This window comes from Amblyomma mixtum, chromosome 9, assembly GCF_055824585.1.
Source record: "Amblyomma mixtum isolate Tamu chromosome 9, ASM5582458v1, whole genome shotgun sequence".
NCBI lineage: Eukaryota > Metazoa > Arthropoda > Arachnida > Ixodida > Ixodidae > Amblyomma > Amblyomma mixtum.
The window spans coordinates 1318679-1337363 of NC_143020.1; the positions used below are offsets into that span (position 1 = coordinate 1318679).

The 18685-nt window shown below is 45.6% G+C and overlaps 2 pseudogenes; one reads left to right on the forward strand and one right to left on the reverse strand.

The window, feature by feature from the left end:
* The first annotated feature begins 6219 nt into the window (after positions 1–6219).
* On the forward strand, positions 6220–9024 carry LOC149328044 (uncharacterized; annotated as a pseudogene).
* Positions 9025–11248: 2224 nt separating this feature from the next.
* On the reverse strand, positions 11249–18327 carry LOC149328045 (uncharacterized; annotated as a pseudogene).
* Between the last annotated feature and the right edge of the window lie 358 nt (positions 18328–18685).

Genomic DNA, 18685 nt, shown 5'->3' on the forward strand with positions numbered 1-18685 from the left:
GCATCCAGGAAAGAATTTTTATTGCCACTTGCTTCAGCACTTGGTTCTGGTTCCCACAGCAAGTCTATTCTGTCTAATAGCATTGCATTTCCTGTGGCACGACAATGGGCGGTAGTTTGGTCGCTTACTTTGGAGAAAACTTTCAAAATCTCTTTTTCTCAGCCGCTGTGCATTTTCATGCCGTTACATGCATCCATTCCGATAAGAATCATTGAGCAACCTTTTGGGGAATTCAAATTAAATAGCCCCCGCTTTTCTTCGTTGCACGGCAGTAAGTCCTTTCCATATCTTGCATTCGCATTCTTTGAAGGTCAGGCACAGTTAACGCATATACGCCTCGCGTCCTATATGTAGAATACCGCTTTTTGTTTGTTCTGAAACTCAAAATTTATTCTGTAAACGCTTGTGCCTGCTAACGTAGATTCAAGAGGGTCCAAACTTTTTCTATATAAGGATCGCATTGCGTTGGTTATGTATTGTGCGTTTTATGCATTCAGAAAGATTGCGCACTCTTGTCTGGAGTCCAGTTTTCAAATTCGGCCTCACTGACTACATTGTAATGCTGCAAGGAAGACACATAACATTTTTGCATTGTCATAAAAGGAAACCACCCCGCGTTATGAGAAATGAGATTTTTGCGTTGGATGGTCACAACTGTCATACCGTGATTGGTGTCGGCGAGAAACATTGCGATGTTGTAGTGTACTGTAAAGCTCGTAATTTGATTAATTGCGTGAAATTGCTCAGTGCACATGAGTATTTTATTACAGTAGCCTTTGCAAAATTTTACATGCATTCTGGCTGTTTGTAAGACTCACTTCTTTGACATGTCGTGCATTAAAATGGAATTGCTGTGCTGTTCTTCAAAAAGCTGCTGTTTCTCTTTTTTACCGTAATTTTACTTCGAGCATGCACAGACAACATTATGCCTTTCATCCAGCGAAGAATTTCTATCACCACTCTCTTCAGCTTTCAGTGCTGTTCTCTGATGGCATAGCAATACCAGTGGCACGACAATGTCAGGTAGTTTTGTTGGTTGCTTTGTAGAAAAGTTTGAACCTCTCATTTTCTCAACCACCATGCATTTACGTGTTATTCATACATCCATTCTAATAAAGAATGTTGAAGAACTTTCTTGGTGAATTCAAATTAAATAACCCACTTTGTTGTGTTGCACATATTGTGCAGTCCTCCCCATGCCTTGCACTAATTATTATGTGAAACTCAAGCGCAGTTACACTGCATGTGCTGCCTGCTCCTTTGCAGCTACTTCTTTGTGGACACCCCCACGAGGCATATACATAGGTGCCAGGCTGATTTATTTCATTCAAAGAATATAAAATGTATGCTCATGCTGCCATCTTTTATTGGCCTGAGGAGTATAGTGTTTTGCCTGACATTTATGTCCACAGCTATTTCGATGGAGGCTAAATTCTATAGGCCTGTGTACTGTGCCATGTGAGTGCACGTTAAAGAACCCCTGCTGGTCGAAATTTCCGGAGCCCTTCACGAAGGCGTCCCTCATAGCCTGAGTCGCTTTGGGACGTTAACCATTCACTTAGGTTCAAGTAAACGACATATACAAGATGTTCCACCTAAAACTTTGCACAATTTTTAAATATAGACTTTTTTTAGTTGGAACGCTTTTTTCAGCGTTGCACTGTCAGGAGGGAAACACGACGATGAGTGGGCAGTGCCGCGGGACGGAGCACTCGCGCTAGGCCAGGTGCCAAGGCTGACAAAGGACGATTTTGTTCGGGGTGGGTATCCATCGGATAAAAGCTGGCGCACTAATAGCACTAATAGGACTAATAAACCGTCGTACGTACAAGTTAAGCCGGATAAAATTCAAAGCCTGCAAGGATAGCGATCCGCCGAATGCGATATCGAAACCAAGAGCAAACAGCGTCCAGTTTCGGTTTTTCTCTTGCCTTAATTGACGGCCAGTTTCCAATCAACTATACCTTGTGCGCGAGTGAAACCTTGCAGCCTCATATAAGATATAGTTATCCTATGTTGTCTACTTGATGCTCATAATGTTCATTCGTATTTTAAATGCGCCCACGCCAACCATGCAGGCAAGTTGTGTGACGGCGAAAGCTGCGTCGCGGGCGGCATCAAAACTCGCACGCTTTTCCTGTGTTGCCGGTTGTGCCCGTTCCTTATCTGTTGCTTTACATATTCGTGTTTGTGTGTTGTCAGTCTGTGAGAAGGAGCTTTGAAGCAGGAAATCTATGCGCATACAGAGCAAGGATAACTTCATTGCAGCCCTGTGAACGTCACTTTTGTAGCGTGTGCTAATGAAAGTGAAGACATAGTCCGTCTTTGTGCGCGCGTGCCGAAGTGTCAGCGTGCAGTCACGAAAGATTCAGGATTGACATATTCAAGAAAACTTTGCGAAGAATAACACAAGACGAAAGGGAGAAACACGTACACACACACTTGCGCTAGTGTGTGCCCTGCTGAAAAAATCTATGGCTACGATCTATGATCTTGGCAGTATTTCTATGACAAATCATAAAATTGTACGACAACTCATTCAAGATGAATGATATATCATACTGAATATACGACTTATGACGAAACTTCTATGATGTACGACTCAAATGTATGATATGTCGTAGAGTAAGACACGATATCATTGCAGAATCTATGACTTATGACGAAGCTTTTATGATTTACGACTCAGATCGCATCATACATCATACAGTCAGACACGATATCATTGCAGAATGTATGACTTATGATGAAGCTTGTATGATGTACGACTCAGATTGCTACCAGTCATAAAATCAGACACGATATTACTTGTGAGCGCAATCATAGAGTTTAATGATGTATGATGTGAAGCTGGTGCGACAAGTAAATATGAAGCAGTGTGGGGTGGGTGACATGAATATTGTTGCAAAGGTTATGACACGTCGCAAAGGTCAGATAATTAAGACAAGAATCATGCAAGTAAACTAGTAACTCTCTGAACCAAACTGTTTATACCATCATGATGCCTTTTTAACCAACATGAAACTTGGCCGGGTTTCAGCAGACCAGCGATTGGTGTGCTGAGTGAAAAACAACATGCACAAGGTGCGGCTTTCATTTCATATGTGCAATGCCAGGCCATGACAACTGTGAATGTGGTGCTTAATTAAGCACCACATCATGCCTCTGTTATTGTAGCCACATCGTCTGTCATTAATGTTAAGTGAGTGCAGAACCAAATACTTCAGAAACACAAATAATAAGTGAACCTTTCAGATTTAATCATTTAAAAGCAGTCGCAATAACGGAAGTTGGAGAAAACAAATATATACAGCAAGCACTCAGTCAGATATCAACAGACAGAATAGAAGGTACCGTACAATATTCTTCCATTTCAGCATCTCAAAAAAGTTTCAAATCAGTCACACCAAATCAAACAGGGCAGATAGCATGTTGTCACAGCTGCAGATGCAAAAGGCACAAAACAGAAGCTTCTTCAGTATTGTATATGTACAATGTATATGCCTCCGTTTCAGGGTCACACAATATGAACACGAATTCTTTCAAGCAAGCAATGTTGTCTTGATCAAGTTGGCCAATGTGCACATGTCACAGGAGTTATCTAGTAGTTAGAGCATCCGCCTCATAAGCAGGAGGTACATGGTTCAGTCCTCAAAGCCGCCAGGTGCCCATTCACAAGAATGTATAAGCCCAATTACGGCACTCTTTGGCAGACATTTTTGCGTCATGAAAATAATCATCATCAAAGTGTAAGCGGCCAAAGTTGCAAAGTTATACTGAAGAGCCACTGCATAACAACCACATTGATACATAGCGTCTTTCCAAAATTAACTAAGCAGCCACGCTGGCAGCCAGAACAGGCTCGCAGCTGAGGGCAGTGCTGTAGTCTGCAACGCTAGCCCCTGCCCCTCTGCTGAGAGTGCAAAGTGGCTGATGTAAGCTGCATGCACACCCTCACTCTTGTTCCTTAGATGATAAGTAGTTGAGTTGAATGAGTTGAGTTGTTTGGTGCTAGAGGTGGAATTAGCCTTGCTTATTCTGCCAGCATTTGCTCCACCATAGTGTCAATTAAATGTTAACAATGTCCTAAAACTGGTCAAATCTGCCCCACTATACACACAGACACTTATAACAGAACATAGGCCACTCCCACTGCCACCATCTATGCACACATTCAGTAACAACACAACAGTATCCAATCCAGAAGTCACAGTAGAACATAGTCCAATGCAGAGTCACCATCCATGCACACATTCACTCACAGAATAACATACACCACTCCAGAAGCCACCATCTACACACACATTAAATCACAGAAGGCAATAGACCGTCCTTGCTGTCACCATTTAGAGACAAGATCAGTGTCCTGCATGAATGTTAAAGGAAGGCGTGAAGCCTCTCTTCTGCATGTCTGGTTTCCACTCGGGTAGAGAATGTCCTGAACTGTAATGTGAAGGGCTCCTGTGCTCTTGAAGGAAGCCAACATCACAGACCTTTCCGCGTTGTACTCTGGGCAGAACATAATATAATGTTCCATATCCCTACACACCACATGTAGAACATAGCAGAGACGATGCCATGCCCGTCTTATGCATCCAGGCAGGAGTACGAGCAGAGCCCGTTCGAATTCAATGTAGTAGAGTGGCCTGGGATATTCTCAGACCCTTGGTCACACATGGCTTGTGAGGCGACTCCACAGGGTACTGAAAAAATCGAGCACCTTTTTTCTGAAGAAAGGTTTTGCATCTGGAGGGTCTTTTTTTGATGAATTTCTTGACAAAGCTTTATGGGCGAGACTATCTGCCACCTCACTGCCTCTGACTCCTATGTGAGAGGGCACCCATTGGAAATATAGAGTAAAGCCTCTGTTGTGCAGGTTCTCTACCAAGCGTAGAGAGCTTATAGACAAGGTGTCAGTACGAAACCCGCGCTCTAACCTCTGAAGGGCAGATTTTGAATTAGGATGACAACAGGTTGAGCCGGACAAGACCGTAACTTCCGTAAAGCCACCTCAATAGCAACAGCTCCAGCCGTTGTGGAGGATACGACAGCAGAAATGCGTGCAGACCACTTACAGGTCTAAGAAGGAATGCGAAAGGCACTTCGCTAGCTTGTTTGACCTTGCATGTCCACAGAAGCAACCGTGAAAATTTGAAGATGGCCGACATACTCTTTTTCCAAATGTTCAAGTACGAGCGAACGCGTTGCTGCCAAAGGAGAGCTGCGCTTTGCGCCCACATGGGGAATTGTGACCTCAAAGTCGAAGGTCGGAAAAGACCACGGTGGTTTCAATTGTTTCCTTTGCCGTGGAAATTAAGGCCTAAAGAACTAAGAGGATTAAGTGCCAAGTAGGCCTTCGACTCATATCTCTTGCAGAGCGGCTGGAGAAGGGATTGCCAAGCTACCATCTCTCCTAGGCGGCTAAGATGCATTACTAGTCTCTGTGAAGCGACAAGGTTAAGTGGCTTCGATAGTGACTCATGAAGGACTGCCTTGTTCGAAGCTACCTGAGGAACTCCAATGGCTCTTCTTAGGCCCTTTCTACGAGACGTTCAAGCTGTGAGGCCGAGGGGGAAATTAAAGGTAATTGATACATTATGCGACTGACCACCAGCGCTTCATGAAGTTTGACCATTGAGGAAGGATGGTTTCCCCATTGCTCACTAGCAATTCTACGGAGCACATTGAGAAGTGAAGATAGAGATGAGACAATCGCATCGACAGCTTTTTGCCACTGTAGATGGGAGTCAATAATGACGCCCAGAAAACGCGTGTTATTTAATTGACGGATGCAAGAGTGACCAAGGTCTATCCGCAACCGCGCTTGACGTCTTCCTACACCTGGAAACAGAATAAAGCCGGATTCTTCCACTGGAAGAGACAATCCCACACCTTGAAGGTAAGCCTGCACCAAAAGTGGAGCCTGTCGAGCTATCAGGGCTAATCGTTTGTGTTGGTAGCCAGTGTAGTGTTTGTAACCGGTATCTAGCCGAATGTTAGCACTCTGCTAGCCAGTATGGGAGAATAAAACATGGCGGCTTAAGTAACAGGCGCGCTTTATCAATCTCGCCCGATCTCATCAATCGGACCCCATCACAGTCTCCGGGAACACTAAGATGGTGTCAGAAGTGCTCTTTTATCTCATGTGAGTACCACTACATCAAGAGTCAGTCCGTCCAATCACCCATCAGCAACAAGCGGTTACCGGCAATCGTAGCCATGGCACATGTGCTCCCTGCCTTCCCGAGTTTTCACCTTCGCGCTACCGACGACAACAATATTGATCACAAATGGACGAAGTGGATAGAAAGGTTCGAAAACTTTCTTTAAGCTTGCGATATATCGGCAGATGCACGCAAGAAGGCGCTCCTCCTGCACTACGTCGGTGAAGAAGTCTGCGACATATATCGCTCGCTCCCCGACAGTGCTGCGCAAGGTGCAACGGCTACAAGCACGACCCAAACTACGCAGAGTACATCGACGCCGGAATACGATGCCGCTCGAGCGAAACTGAATGCATATTTTGCGCCGCGAGTGAACTCAACATTTGCTGTCTACAAATTTTGTCAAGCTCAGCAAAACGTTGGTGAGTCACTGGACGCCTTCTACGCGCGCCTCCGGCAGCTTTCTCGCCACTGTAACTTCGAAAACGTCGACTCTGAAGTCAAGAACCAAATCATTCTCGCCACAACGTCGTCTCGCCTCCGAAGGTATGCCATGCTTCATTCCCTCACGTTACCGGACTTACTTAAGCAAGGAAGAATGCTCGAGGATGTCGAACGGGATGTGTCCGAAATCGAAAAGCACGTCGATAACAACGCGGCAGTGTTCACAGTGCACAAGGAAGGACACCACCATGGCCAACACCAAAGAAATGAACGACAGATGCCACGGCAGGTCTACACACCGCAGCGACCTCGTGTCTCGTCAGCAGATTGTCGCAACTGTGGCGGCAAGTGGCCTCACCAAGGTGGTCGATCCAGTTGTGCTGCATGGGGCAAGACTTGCAAGGCATGTAACAAGGTTGGTCATTTTGCACGGTTCTGTCGCTCAACCAGGAGAACAGTACATGCAGTGGACTATGACAATGACTCAAACGCACAGTTGGCCTGCAGTAAGAAGAGTTCAAGTACTAGAGTGCCTGCAGCCACCTGTGACACCAGTCCAAGCAGTGACGAGTACGTTTTTGTTGCCATGACTTCCCCTCAAGCAAGTTCATCTCCAAAGGCTGTTGTCACTGTCAACAATGTGCCAGTCACTTTCATAATCGACACAGGTGTTACAGTGTCAATTGTTGGCGAAAATGACTTCAAGAGCTGTCGCCTAAATGTGAATCTCCAAGAAACATCCATCAGAGTGTTCCCATACAAATCAGTCTCCACTTCAACTTTTGGGCAAAGTCTCTGTTACAATGCGATACACAGATAAGTGCATTGAAGACGACATTTTTGTCATTCCAGGAAACTGTGCACCACTCTTAAGCTTCACAGCAGCAACCAACCTGGGGCTTGTCCAGATCACGTACCAAGTTTCTGACAATCCAGGTGACAAGTCAATCGTGGAAGCATTCCCCAAATTGTTCAGTGGAGTTGGAAAACTCAAAAATCAGCACATCCACCTTTTTGTGAACGACACAGTCCCACCTGTTGCACAACCACACAGGCGTATTCCGTTTGCCTTACGGGATGCCACAGAAAAAGAACTTAAACGCCTCCTGTGTCAGAAGACATCATAGAGCCAGCCATCGGACTTACACCGTGGGTGTCCTCTGTGGTTATTGTGCCGAAACCACACCAGCCTGACGAAATTCGAATCTGCATTGACATGCGTGTTGTGAACAGTGCCATTCAATGTGAACGACATTTGTGTCCGACAGTGGATGACATCATTGTTGCCTTGAATGGAGCAACAGTATTCTCCAACCTTGACCTGAAGAATGGATATCATCAGTTGGAACTTGACACTTCTTCAAGGCAGCTCACAACTTTCTCAACACATGTTGGCTTGTTTCGCTACAAACGTCTCAACTTTGGCATCAGCAGTGCGGCTGAAATCTTTCAAAACACCATCTGCCAAGTGCTCAATGGCATCCCCAATGTCGTGAATGTTAGTGACGACATCCTTGTTTTTGGACAAACAAAACCAGAGCATGACGCCTCATTGAAAGCAGTTCTGCAGTGACTCCAAGAAGCTGGACTGATACTCAACGAGAAAAAGTGTCACTTTCATCAACGAGAGCTGAACTTCTTTGGACTTATTTTCTCAGCTGACGGCGTTCGTCCTGATCCCAAGAAGATAGCAGCCTTCCTACAAATCAAAACACCAGAGTCACCGCAAGAAGTGAAGAGCCTACTACGCATGATCAACTATTCAGGCAGATTCCTGAGAAATCTAGCCGATCTCACACAGCCATTACGTGAACTGACGTTGAAGAAGTGGACAGAACGACAGCAGAATGCTTTTGAGAGCTTAAAGCAAGCCATGTCAGATGCATCCACCCTTGCTTACTTTGACCCATCCAAGCCGACAGAACTGGTAGTAGATGCAAATCCACATGGACTGGGTGCTATCCTCAGACAACGTGTCGGTGAACACATTGCAGGGATAGCCTATGCAAGTAGAGCGCTCACACCTGTTGAAAGCCGCTACTCCCAAATAGAACATGAAATGCTTGCAGCTGTATGGCCAATGGAACACTTTCGCCTTTATCTTTGTGGAATTCACTTTCTTTTGCTGACTGATCACTAGCCTTTAGTGAGCATACTGGGAAACCCAAGATCATCACCATCTGCCCGCATTGAGCGCCTCGCTCTTCGCATTCAACAGTACAAGTTTGATGTGCAGCACACAGCAGGAAGTAGCAACCCTTCCGATTACCTTTCCAGGCATCCGCTTCCTGAGATGAAAATACATGCCTGCATCGACAAAGTACCCAACGAGTATGTTAACTTCATCCAGTGCCACAGCATCCCAAATGCCTTCTCAGTTCAAGAAGTGGCTGAAGCAACTAAAGCAGACCAGTAGCTACAATTACTTGTCAGTGCTATCCAGCACCCGACACCTAGCAGCTGGGTCTCAGTTGAACTGAAGCCATTTGCATCCATAAAGAATGAACTAACAACACCTGAGGGCATCATCCTTCGAGGAACACGCCTAATTCTTCCCACTAGCCTGCAGAAGCAAGCAGTGCTGCTCGCCCACAAGGGTCATCAAGGGATCGTCAAAACAAAACAAATGCTGAGAGAAAAAGTTTGGTTTCCAGGCATGGATAAACTAGTGCACACTTTGATTAAAAACTGCCTACCATGTCAAGCAGTCGTTCCCCAAGCAAAGCAAGAACCACTTGCCATCACTGAACCACCCAATGGTCCCTGGGAGGAAGTTTCGGTTGACTTTTGTGGTCCGTTCCCAGATGGAAAGTACGCTACGGTGGTAATAGATGACTTCTCGCGATACCCAGTAGTACAAGTCACACATTCCACAAGTGCGAACAATGTGCTCCCTTGCTGCGACGAGTGTTTTGCCAGTTTGGAGTCCCTGCACAGGTAAAAACTGACAATGGACCACCATTCCAAGGCAGAGAGTTTGCTGCGCTCTCGAAAGAGTTAGGATTTCGACATCATCGGATCACACCTTTGTGGCCTCAAGCTAATGGTGAAGCAGAACGGTTCATGAGAACATTGAAAAAGCATGTTCACACAAGTCAGATTGAGAACACAGATTGGAAAGTAGAGCTTGACACTTTCCTGATGTCATATAGATCTTCCAAACACCTAACAACAGGAAGATCACCATATGAACTGCTGTTTGGCAGACCAATGAGGAATCTTCTGCCGTGTTACACTGAAGCTCCTTCGCACAATGAAGACTTAACAAGGTTGAAAGCAACCGTGCTTGAGAAAAAGGCATACAACAAACATCATGCTGACGCACGAAGACATACTCAACCACATCACTTTTGTATCGGCCAACGAGTCTTGTGCAAGCAAGAGAGACGCGACAAGTTCACTCCATACTATGATCCAGACCCTTATACCATTGTAAGCATTCATGGATCACAAATCAAGGCATCGAGAGGAAACAGAGTAATAACGCGCAACTCAAGTTTTTTCAAAGATGTCTCTAGCCTCAAACAAGCATCAGCCACAACACAGCTCGACCGTGGTGACATCATATATCCACCACCTGTAGTGAACCAGCCTGCACCTCCTATATTGCACCCGCCTACACCACCTGCATTGCACCAGAGTTCTCCAACACGGCGCTATCCACAGAGAAACAGAAAACCTCCACGTCACTTTGAGACCTGACTTTGTGACTGTTTGCCAGTGAGAGACTCCTCTACAGTGAACTGTGACAGTGTGTGCACATCCATTTAACTTTCCCCAAGGAGGGTAGTGTAGTGTTTGTAATCGGTATCTAGCCGAATGTTAGCACTCTGTTGGCCACTATGGAAGAATAAAACATGGCGGCTTAAGTAACAGGCGCGCTTTATCAATCTCGCCCAATCTCATCAATCGGACCCCATCACAGTCTCTGGGAACACTAAGGCCAGTAACCCAAATACAAATGTCATCAGCATATATTGACATACACACATGCGTGCAATTTTTTTTCAACGAATCGGAAGGCCAGCCATTATGACGTTAAAGACCGTGGGGTAAAGAACATTTCCTTGAGGCACACCTCGTGATAGAACCCTTTCGGTGCTTATGGTACTCCCTAACCGTACACGAACCACACGGTCACTGATAAACGAGTAAATCAACCTTAACATTTGGCCCTGTACGCCCATGCCTTGCAAACTGTTCAGAATTGAGCTATGACAGACCTTGCCTCGTATCGCCCTGTGTCATTGACCTCCTGTGTAGCTAAGTTGATGGAGAAGCTGGCAAATGAACGCTTATTGTGGTGGCTTGAGGACAGCACAGCACTGCCATCATCTATGACAGGATTCCGCCGAGGTCTTAGTGCCCAAGACAGCGTCTTAGACTTGGTGACTCACACTGAACACCAGAGAGCTTTCGGCCTTTCGACCTTAGCCATGTTTCTTGACGTTGCAAAAGCTTATGACAACGTAGATCATAAGTAAGCGGGTAGCATATGTTCAGCGCTATTGTGCACTTGGGAACAGTTGCCAGCTGCAAGCCTGCTCTGGCTGACGGCTTGGCTGCTCAGTTGCTTTTGTGCAAAAACTGCACATAAGACCCTTTTCTAGTGCCACAAAAACGAACGTGACTATCTGAAGTCAGTCACGCTCAATTAAGTTGGGCAAAGTACACACATAGGATGTGGACTCGGCAGCGAAGTCTATGAAAAGGCATGGCATTGCCACATCCGCGGGTGTGAGTACGGCACAGGTGGTAAATGGGGACCTAAAACATGCTGTAATGTGGGGAGGCAGGCCTTCAACACTATCGAGTCCCAATTTTTGACAAAGTAGAACCACAATACCCGAAAGATTGTCAGATGGCTGGACTTCCAGAATCCGCCGGACAAAAAAAAGTCATTATTATGCGTTACAATTACACAGCTGTTGCTTTTCTTTGCCTTTTTGTATAGTTGGCTATGGATTATGGTACCCTAAAAACTCATTCTAAAAAATTCATTCACACTGGTGCATTGCTTGTTTAAAAATTCATTCAGTGCCTGCTCCTCTTGCAATGTGAGGCATGGCTTGAGTGGTGCCCCAAACAAGCAAATGTCTCCAATGTGAAGGGCCTTTTGCGTACCACCATTGCCCAAAACCCGAGTGCAGAATAATTTCACTTCACTGGGCAAAGAAATTGAATGGAGGGCTACATCCAGTGCCTGCTCGACAACAACTCTTTCCAAGATTTGCATGGGGGCCCCCTTTGCTGCCTTCACCATCTTCACCACTTTTCCATTTCCAGTTTCAAATGGAAAGGCAGAATTCGCCCACAGTGGTCCCAGGTTTTCCACATTCTTGGCAAGGTGCAGGAGCTGATGGACATTGAACGTCATGAAGCGCTGTCCATAATATCCTGCTGCCTTGGACACGAAGTCATGAAGTCTGCTTCCTGAAAAATGTAGACAGGCTTTGCTATAACACTCGATGTTTGAATTCAGTTAGGCTGTGATACAAGGCAACCTTCAATGCAAAGGAATGTCTCCCAGCTACTATTGCACTGCTCATTTTTTACCAAGCTGGAGACACGTCCATTTGATGGCCCATTAACTATGTCAGAGCTCCATATTTCGTGAACTTTGTTTAACTCACTGCTTAGAAATATCTCGCAACGAAGACGTGGAACCACACCAAGTTCTCCCCTCTTCCCAGATGCCTGCAAGTTGTCTGGAACAGCGAATGCTGCATGGCTCATGCTACATGGTGCTTCGTTCTTGCAGTGCCCTGCTTAGCAGCAATTCATCAGCCAGCAATCTCAAAAAACACTTAAGTTGTTCCTTCGTGAAGAGGGTATCTTTGGATGTACTAATTCCAAATTCTGCCATTTCTGCAGCCTAATTCAGGACCTATATGTTTATTTATAGATTCCACCGCATGCATGAGGCAAATACACTGTTTTTCTCACACAATCTGTGAAATGCTCTGCCTGCTATTGGCCTTGTCACTTAATTCCAAATATTTCACAGAGAGGAAAGGGGGGCTGAAAACAAAACCAGAAAATAAAAGGGAGATACAAAGGAATAGACACTAAGGTGACCGATTAGAAAAGATTACGTTTCAAACACTTCCGTTTCATCACACAGCTGTGAGAAGTGAAAAAAGCTTCTTCCAGAAATACCGTATTCCCTTTGGGAAGAAACTCATTACAAATAAGTTGCCACTGCACTTTGCACTTTAGTTTGCACATGGAAGCAACCTTTTGATCTCAGAGTGAATTTTTTGCTGGAATATGAATCAAAATAGTGTGAAATCGTCCATGGCACCTGTTTCTGGCGACGTAGCTTCATGCATTGTGATGCTATTGATTTAGTCTCCCGCCCTACAAATACTTTCCAAAACAAGCTCAAGTTACCTGCTTGCTGAAAGTCTCTTGGCGAGATATTGTCGAGAAGCAGGGCAAAGACACCCTCAACCAATAATACAGTGTGCTTCCAAAAACGTGGCTGCAGCACACCATACAATGTTGGAAGGCAGTAAAATAACAGCCAATTTTTCCACTCGCTGGCTTTCCAGAAGCACCGGTCGTTCAGGGTCCTTGGCAGCCGTGTGAAAGAGTGAGGTGGGCATATGCTCAGTAAACGCCTGTCCAGGATGGCTACGGTAGATGGAGTGCCTGAAAAATTCAGAGGAGGATTTTGGTTCAGCTCTCAGTTTAAAACTACTCTGACAGACATGCTCAGTCTGCCATGATTCACTGCCTTTGAAATACCTGACTATCTGTTTTGAACTGTATTACTTGCACTGTAGTTGTCAGAGTGAAAGTGATTCATCATCACCATCAGCCCGACTGCGCCCACTGCAGGCCATTGCAGGGCAAAGGCTTCTCCCATATCTCTCCAATTAACCCTGTCCTTTGCCAGCTGTGGCCACGTATCCCCGCAGACTTCTTAATCTCATCCTCCCACCTAACTTCTGACGCATCCTGCTACGCTTGCCTTCTCGTGGAATCCACTCCGTTACCCTTAAGGACCAGCGGTTATCTTGCCTTTGCATTACATGCCCTGCCCAAGCCCACTTCTTCCTCCTGATTTCGACTAGGATGTCATCAACCTGCGTTTTTTCCCTCACTCACTCTGTACACTTCCGGTCTCTTAATGTTACACCTATCAGTTTGTTAGTTTTTTTTTCTTTTTCACATCATTTCATTTTATTCCTACTCTTGCCATACAAATTATCAAAACACTGACTGAACCCATAGCCATAGGCTAGTGTGGGGTTTAGAAACAATATACATGATGGCAGTGACACAGCACTTGTGTAAAATGAAGAGCACAAAATCACGGCGAAAGACCAAAATACAGCATACAATGAGGAGAAAACAATGTGTATTTTACAGCAGAATGAATAAAAATCTGTCATGTACAACACGTTACAACAAACACAAACCAAGAACGACTCTCACATAGGTCAAATAAAGCTCATAAAGTATGTTCTTAATGTTTTAATTGTTTCATGGGACTCTTTTATTTCTGGGGGTTAAGCATTCCAAACCCTGGCTCCTGACAACTGCACCAATTTTTCGCTGTAGATATTATTCGGTGGCAAATTAAAATTACTATATGTGAGGTGAGCTGGCTGTGCTGTCCTTAACTTAAGCTGAACCCTCTTTGTTAGCCTCCACATCTCTGCCCCATAGGTGAGTGCCGGTAAGATACAGCTGTTGTATACTTTTCTCTTCATGGATATTGGTAAACTGCCATTCAAGATCTGTGAGAACCTGGCATATGTGCTCCACCCCATTCTTATTCTTCTAGTTACTTCCCTCTCACGATCCAAATTAGCGGCCACTATGTGCCCGAAGTTGACCAGCAACTCGCTACCAACTGTGAACTGCTTTTCTCTTGAGAGATTGTTAAACATTACTTTGGTTTTCTATGTGTTAATTTTTATACCCACCGTTCTGCCCTCCCTCTCTAACTCACTGACTGTGCATTGCATCTCCTGAGTGACTTAGCAAGACAATGTCATCAGTGAATGACAGATTTCTTAACCAATCTCAATTAACCGTTATCCCCAACTGTTCCCAATCTAGGCCTTGGAACACCCCCAGTAAACAGGCTCACCTCCTGTTCGTGTCTCCCTGTCTGACACCCTTCTTTATTGGAATTTTATTGCTGACTTTGTGAAGGGCTACGGTAGCTGTGCAATCATTATAGATATTTTCCAGTATTTTCACATAGCACTCTTCGACACCCTGATTCTGCAATGCCTGCATGACTGCTGAGATTTGCACTGAGTCAAATGCTTTCTCATAATCAACGAAGGTTATATATATAGGGGTTGGTTACATTCTGCGCAACTCTCCATCTTCTGATTGATAGTGTGAATATGGTCAATTGTCGAGCACTTAACTAGAAGGCAACCTGCATAGCAATTGCAGTGAACTGGACTATGTTACAAAAATTCAGAACCCATTCCCTGTTTTGCCATCATAGACATGCAAAAGCCTACTACAGATTTGAATGATATCAAGAACAGCATCAGACTACACATACTGACATATGGCTAACAAAGTCAGCAAATGCAGCTTATTAAACCTAATGGGTTGTAGTGGCTGGAGACTGGGTTTGTCGATTTGCAAAACTCTGAAAACCGCATGTCTAGGGAAAAGTTTCACAGTACGACAAACCCCATTCTGCAGCCACTCACAAGGGTGTAGAAACATCAGTGACAGTTTGTTCAGTGCACAGAAAGGCTGGTGTACCATATTCCATTGACATGTAGTAAAGTATACATGGGTCAAACCGGAAAATGCACCGGTGAAGGCTAGGTGAACACAATTGTAACGTGGCACAACACTGAAATGGTTGTTTGCCTGCGCATTGCCATGACTGTCTCAGCGAATTGTACAAGGTGTTGTTCAGAGAATGCATAGTCGAAGAAGAAGGGATCATGTGGTGAGCAACATTATAGAGGCACGTCTGATGCACAATGAACGAGTGGGGTCCAAGGGTGCGCAATAAGTTAACCTTTTGACAAAAGAAACAATCCTCCTTCATCGCTTCAGTACGTGCAAGCACTCAGTTTCTTCTTTTTCTTTAGTGGCCCCGCCTCTGTGTATATGCTGCGGAGCTGTAAATAAAATTCAGTTGAAAGCACTTTGTGCAGTGCCTGTTCTTATCAATCTGCCCCCTTTGTCAATAATGTGTATACTTTTTTTTCATAAGTTCTTTTACCCTAACTCATCTTGGCATTCCACCCACACAAATGATTTCCCAGTCAGAGTTAGTCTTGCAGTTTCTTTAAAACTTTCATTGTATGAAGCAGGAATTAACACATACCGATGTAGAAAGGCTCGTGCGAGTTTGATGAGTCCAACCAGAGGTCCGTGAGCTGCCTTGCAACTCCAAGCAGGACGCAATGCATATAATCTACTGCTTGGCTGCACACCAGATCAAAATGCGGAAGGTTCACCAAAGGAGATGGACCCTTGAGGCCATTCACAGTCACGTTCCATTCGAGGGCGCGGTCCATATCTTTAACCATGCCCGCTGATGTTCTTGGAACTGCTGCTGTCTCAAGATAGCGGCGAGCACCTGCAATCATCAATAAGGTTTCACACGCTCACTACAAGGTTTAAATAAAAGTTGAAAAACCATTATAGTGCGGGAAATCCAGAACAGTGCAGTGAGGGGCTAATTGGTACGACATTATGAGAACAAAAAATAACTGCGCAAAAAGGACGAGACAAGAGAGAAGAAGAACCACACTGCGTCCAACTGCGTTTGTTCCGTGTGGTTCTTCTTCTCTCTTGTCCCATCCTTTCTGCGCAGTTATTCTTTGTGGGAAATTCCTTGTGTTCATTTTGAATGGCTAAATGAGTTACCTCAAATCACAATGAAGCTGACAAAACATGTTAAGAACAGCAGTAGGCATCGCATGCATGTCAAGCCCAGGGAAAAAATATGCCTTTCCTTTTTCTGTGACAAAGCTTTGCTTCGTATGGTCTGAGCACCACTTTTTATTGACTGCTGTGTTTTATGCAGTGAATTTAATTATAGGAACTCAGAGGAGTGCCAGCCACAAAGCAGCTCGCTAGCATGTCTCAAAGCTCGACCTTTTCAATGGGTTGCACAATGCTCATTCCCTCAATTCTCCCTTGTGGACGTCCCTTAAGCGAAACCCGCACCACTTTATTTGATATGAACCAACCTGCCTAACAACACGTTGTGTGGACCGACATTTTGAGTTTGGCTGCTCATATGCAAGCAGAATCACTTGCAGAATTAAGTAAAAACAATCATACCTGCAACTTGCGTTCCTGATGTAAGGCACCACGGACAGCCAAACCTTCCATTGAACTGGATGTGGTTTCCCACAGCAGCCCGAGCTGGAGCATCTACTGTGCAGCATACAGCATGAACACTGGATTGGACAGTTTCGGAGCAAAAGTTCCAGGTAATTGTTCCAACTCCATTTAGTTCCTCAACAAACTTGTCCATGAAGACTGTCATGTTGGGGTGGGTATGGCCAAACCAGAGTCCACCTAACACAGGATGCTGCTGCCGAAGCTTAGGTGGCAACTCATTCACAACAAACTGAATTGGCCACACAGAAGTTCTCGAAGATTTGTACACTGGGCTGCCGTCCGTGTTGATAGTGATTGTCAAGTCTTGATCAGTGAGGCCACCAGTGCTCCTTAGCCTCCTGTAGAGGCTACCACTGGTGATGTCACTGATCTGATCAGTGCCTTGGAGGACCTCGCCAATTTTTTTCAGTTCATTGAACAACGCCTCTTTACATGTAGAAATAAGCTGTATAAGCTGCTCCTTCACATTCATAATGCTGAAGAAGCATCCTTTCTCCTTCAGCACTGAAACTTGTGAGCTTTCAGTGCAAAGTGAACAGTGGACCTGGTCCGTGCCATGTGCTGGGTCCAGCACGCTGCCACAGACTGCACAGTAGTAGTGGTGCTTTACGTGAGAACCCAACTGCGGGCTCCACAGTTTCCTGAGCAGATACTTGCTCCTCGGCAGCACGTTGCCATTGAAGCCGAACAATGCGTCAATGAGGCGCAAAAGGCCATCAACGGTGTCCCATGGGAGACCGTGGGCGACGATGAACGCCACAATCATGACGATCGCCGCCGCTTTTGTAGTAGTGGAGCCAGGAAGGGTCGCGGTGCCATACTCGTGCAGAGCTTCACTGAGCGCCTGGTGCACATTTAACGTTTGGCCACAGGGCTGATCTTCATTTTCGCCGGCACACGGCGGCATGTCGGGAATAGCTTCCGCTGAAGGGTCGCCACTACTGTAGTCTGCGCTGCTCGCCGCGAATGCAGGGGGCTCTTCGTTCCCTGCATTATCGGCGGAACACGGCGGCATGTCGTGAACACCTTCCGCTGAAGTGTTTACAGTACTGTCGTCCCCAGCTTCTGCGTTCGTGGCATTGGGCGCAGAAGTTGGGTTCGCGGCGACGGAAGACAGTACTGTCGACCCTTCAGCGGAAGGTGTCCACGACATGCCGCCGTGTTCCGCCGATAATGCTGGCGCGAACGCAGAAGTTCCTGCAGCTGAGTCCGGGGTGCCAGGAAACGCTATATGGCCGTCATAGTCTGCAGTTTCCAGATGTTCGCGCAACTGACGCCGACAGTAGTGGCGAGTTGACAGTGGCACATCGAATGGTTGGCTCTCGTGAAGATACGTCTTTCGTTTCCTCGGTGCGGAGGGGCCTTCCATAGCTCAAAGGCAGGACATGTCCACTTACGAAGTGCTTGAGTGAAACTCGGAGCGCACTTCGTAGAGATGCACTCAGGTAGAAAGGAGGCTGTAGAAAGGAAAGTAGCTATATATAGGCAGGCGGTGGGGAGGGGGTAGGGAGGGAGAGGATGGCGGTGCTCTTGGAACCAGTAAACCAGTAATTCTTGAGTATGTTTCGTCGGAAAAAGTGGTATTAAGCATGGTTTTCGTAAATAAATTTATCACTTTGGGCGAAAATCCCCCCCCCCCTCCCTCTTAAATCTATCTCCGCTTCAGCCAGGCAGAGAAATACGATTTTTTGCTTCTTCTGCTGCTGATGAAGCGATATACATAACTC